The following is a 4,384-nucleotide window of genomic DNA, read 5'->3' as shown; positions in this document are numbered from 1 at the left end:
CTCTCTCTCTCAAATAAATAAATAAAATCTTTAAAAAAAAAAAAAAAGAAATCTTGTCATTTGCAACAACATGGATGGATCTAGAGGGTATAATGCTAAGTGAAATAAGTCAGAGGGGGTGCCTGGGTGGCTCAGTTGGTTAATCAACTGCCTTCGGCTCAGGTCATGACCCCAGGGTCCTGGGATCGAGCCCTGCATGAGGCTCCCTGCTTGGCAGGGACCTACTTCTCCCTCTCCCTCTGCCGCTCCCACTGCTTGTGCTCTCCTGCTCTCTCATTCTGTCCAATAAATAAATAAATAAATAAATAACTCTTTAAAAAATAAATAAGTCAGTCAGAGAAAGACAAATACCATATGATTCCATTCATATGTGGAATTTAAGAAACAAAACAACTGAACAAAGAAAAAGAAGAGACAAACCAAAAAACAGACTCTTAGCTACAGAGAACAAACTGATGGTTACCAGAGGGGAGGTGGGTGGGGGAATGGGTAAAATAAGTGAAGGGGATTATGAGTACACTTACCGTGGGGCACCGAGGTGGCTCAGTCAGTTAAGCATCCAACTCTTGATATCAGCTCAGGTCTTCATCTCATGGTCATGAGTTGAAGCCCCACACTGGGTTCCACACTGGGCATGGAGCCTATTTAAAATTTAAAATTTTTTTTTTAATTTTTAAAAAAGAGTACACTTATCATGAACACTGAGTAATGTACAGAATTGTTGAATCACTATATTGTACACCTGAAAGCAATATAACACTGTATGTTAATTATACTGGAATTTTTTTTTAAAGATTTTATTTTTACACAATCTCTACACCCAACATGGGGTTCGAACCCACAACCCTGAGATCAAAAGTCTCACGCTCCCGATTGAGCCAGCCAGGCACCTCAATACTGGAATTTTTTAAAACAATAAATAAATAGGGCGCCTGGGTGGCTCAGTTGGTTAAGCGACTGCCTTTGGCTCAGGTCATGATCCCGGAGTCCCGGGATCGAGTCCCGCATCGGGCTCCCTGCTCGGCAGGGAGTCTGCTTCTCCCTCTGACCCTCCCCCCTCTCATGTGCTCTCTCTCTCTCTCTCAAATAAATAAATAAAATCTTTAAAAAAAAAAAACAATAAATAAATAAATTTATTATATTTCATTGGAATAATTACTAATTATCCATTTAAAATAGGGTTTGCGGCATAAACTTGTATACAGAATACTGACATCATTTCATAGGTGGGGAGACTTTGGTGTAGGACAAAATAAACTAATCCCGAAATCAATTCCGTTAAGTGTACCTCCTGTTCCTGCCTCTCCTCATTCCCAACCCTCACCCATTTCACTTCGTCCATCCTACAGTTCATTGTGGCTTTTTTTTTTCATGAGGAACTTTGTATGTTTTGTTTCACAGAACGAAAGATTTGCTGTTGTGTCCTCAGCTCCCAGAATGGTGCCTTGATCAATAGCCACTGTATGAATGAATCGAACATCTTAATATTTATTTGGGTTTATCCAAGTCGGACTCCTGATCAAGAAGACTTATACCCTGCTCCACACCAGAAGTTTATCTTTTCTTTCCTTGTAATTCTTCTCAGGTTATAAAAGTAACTTGGAAATTTTGAAAATTTAGAAACGCAGACAATTTCCAGGGCCGACTGGGTGGCTCAGTCGGTTAAGCAGCTGACTCTTGATTTCGGCTCAGGTTGTGATCTCAGGGTCATGAGATCAAGCCCCAGACATAGGGCTCTATGCTCAGAGTGGAGTCTGCTTGCCCCTCTCCCTCTACCTGCCGCCCCCTGGCTCGCGTATGTGCACTCTCTCTCTAAAATAAATAAATAAAACTCTTAAAAAAAAAAAAAAGAAATATAGAGAATTTGGAAACAACAGAAAGTATGAGAGAAGAATTCCTGACATCTTACTACTCTAGTAAATAGACTTACAGACTACTAAATAGACTACACAAACAGTCAAAGGTTTTTACAACTGCAATTAATCAAGTCGTCCGTGTCCATGATGGAAATATTAGAAACTAGCAAAAAGAAAAAAGGGAAGAAACAGTGGTATTCTCAAAGCAGAATGGCTCAGGACTTGAGCTTTAAAGACAGAAGCCTGCAATTAGCAAGGGCTGCTGGAAGGTTACTCTGAGCTGCCTGACAGCTTGAAGTTCAAGAGCTACAAGGTCTGGCCCAGCCCCCAGATTTGCAAGCTCAAGGGCAAGAGGACAGATGCAGGCCCCCATATCACACGTCTACTTAAAACATATACATCAGAATTTGAAGTCAAAGTGATTTAAATCATGCTGAAATTTTAATAATTTGAATTTTTATTTTTTAATTTTAATAGTTTATCATTTTTTTTAGTAATCTCTACACCCAATGTGGGACTCGAATGCACAACCCCTAGATCAAGAGTCGCATGCTCTTCCTACTGAGCCAGCCAGGCGCCCCACTAATTTGAAACTTTCTTTTTTTTTTTAAAGATTTTATTTATTTGAGAGAGAGAGAGTGAGAGAGAACATGAGAGGGGAGAGGGTCAGAGGGAGAAGCAGACTCCCCACTGAGCAGGGAGCCCGATGTGGGACTATGATCCTGGGACTCCAGGATCATGACCTGAGCTGAAGGCAGTCACTTAACGAACTGAGCCACCCAGGTGCCCTTAACTTTCATTAACGGATGCCTGGGTGGCTCAGTCCATTAAGTGTCTGCCTTCGGCTCATGTCATGATCCCAGGGTCCTGTGATCGAGTCCCACATCAGGCTCCCTGCTCAGCAGGGAATCTGCTTTTCCCTCTCCCCCTGCCGCTCCCCCTACTTTGTGCTCTCTCTCTCTGACAAATAAATTAAAAAATAAAATATGAAACTTTAATTAAATCTTGTTAAATGTTTTTATAAATATATAACTTTTTGCATTATTAGTGTCCAATGTCCATCTAAGCTCCACTGTAGAGAACTAATACCATGCTTCCTGTATGTCAAAAGTTTTTGGGGCACCTGGGTGGCACAGTCAGGTAAGCATCCGACTCATGGTTTCAGCTCAAGTCATGATCTCAGGGTTGGGGGATCGAACCCCGAGTCAGGCTCTGTGCTCGGCCAGGAGTCTGACTGAAGATTCTGTCCTCCCTCCATCCCTCCCCCTACTCTCTCTCTAATAAATAAATTTTTTTTTTAAAAGAATGTATCTGGGCACCTGGGTGGCTCAGTCAGTTAAGCATCTGCCTCCGGGTCCTGGGATCGAGCCCCACATCTGGCTCCCTGCTCAGTGGAGAGTCTGCTTCTCCCTCTCCCTCTGACCCTCCTTCCTGCTTGTGGTCTCTCTCTTTCTGTCTCAAATAAATAAATAAAATCCTTAAAAATAAAAAACAAAAAATAAAATAAAAAAGAGTGTATGTTTATAGATATGCGGATGTATAGACTTAAGAGTAATATTAATTTTTTAATGTTTCATGGTTTTCCTTAGCCACCACGCAGTACCTCTGGAACCACCATTTGGAACACAGAGAGAAACAAGAATAGGGACCCACAGCATCAGTGGGACATGATACTTGGTTACCCGTGAATCTCTTGCATTCATGCTATCTGGAAGGGTTTGATGCATTAATTTGTCTTTTCTTTCTCCTAAGCCTCTACTGCTCAAATTCCCTCCTTACTCCAAAGCAGTGGCCATCTCCAAGATCCAAGGAGGCACAACCCACAAACTTTCATGGCATCCATAAATAGTCGCCTTTTGTTTTGAGAACACAGCGCAAGCGCGGTGCAGAAGTATTTCCCTGGGGCCTCAACAGTATCAGTCATGCAAGTAGCTGTTCCCAGAAGGGCACGGTTCAGGGTTTAGGACTAGGCCAGCACTCACCACTGCATCCCAAGGCGGAAGTGCCCATGCAATCTCTACCATGTGCTTTCTGTGTGTTCTTATGGCAATGTGGCACCTTCCAAAGCATGGAGCCCAGGCCAGGGCCCTCTGGCCCAGGTCCAAGGGCAATATTGGATTAGGAGCTCCCTTTGCTGCCTGGAGCAGCCCAGCCCACGTTGTGGGCCCATCCAGGACAATGCAGTAAAAGAATGTGGCCAAGAATGCTTCTGGCCAATCCCATGCTTCACCGGACATGCACACTTTGGAGCAACTGGCCAGAGGCATTACCACGGGCAGAGGTGGCCTGACCTGCTGCAATGCTGGTCTGCGGGAAAACAGGCTCCATCCCAGGCAGGCTCTACAGCATCTTTCGTGGAGAGCCCTGGCTGCTTCCCTAACCTCACTGAAGCCAGGAAACACTGACCATGTGCAAGATCCTCTGGCCCTGGGATGGGGTGGAGGGCACTGGGAAGCAGTTCCATGAGGGAAGCTGGCTTGATGGGAACCCAAGGGACCAGGCTGAGGAAGCAGGTGCCCCCACAGCCA

General features: G+C 44.1%; 1 non-coding gene across 1 annotated transcript; it reads right to left on the bottom strand.

Annotated features, from left to right (window-relative positions):
• Positions 1 to 817: 817 nt before the first annotated feature.
• On the bottom strand, positions 818 to 888 carry TRNAK-UUU. Its single transcript has one exon. It is a non-coding gene; the product is annotated as a tRNA-Lys (tRNA).
• Between the last annotated feature and the right edge of the window lie 3,496 nt (positions 889 to 4,384).

The sequence above is a fragment of the Mirounga leonina genome, unplaced genomic scaffold (assembly GCF_011800145.1).
Source record: "Mirounga leonina isolate KUSES-001 unplaced genomic scaffold, KU_Mleo_1.0 Mir_101609, whole genome shotgun sequence".
Taxonomy (NCBI): domain Eukaryota; kingdom Metazoa; phylum Chordata; class Mammalia; order Carnivora; family Phocidae; genus Mirounga; species Mirounga leonina.
The sequence above is the reverse complement of the archived record's forward strand: the minus strand, read 5'-3'. Positions and strand labels throughout refer to the sequence as shown.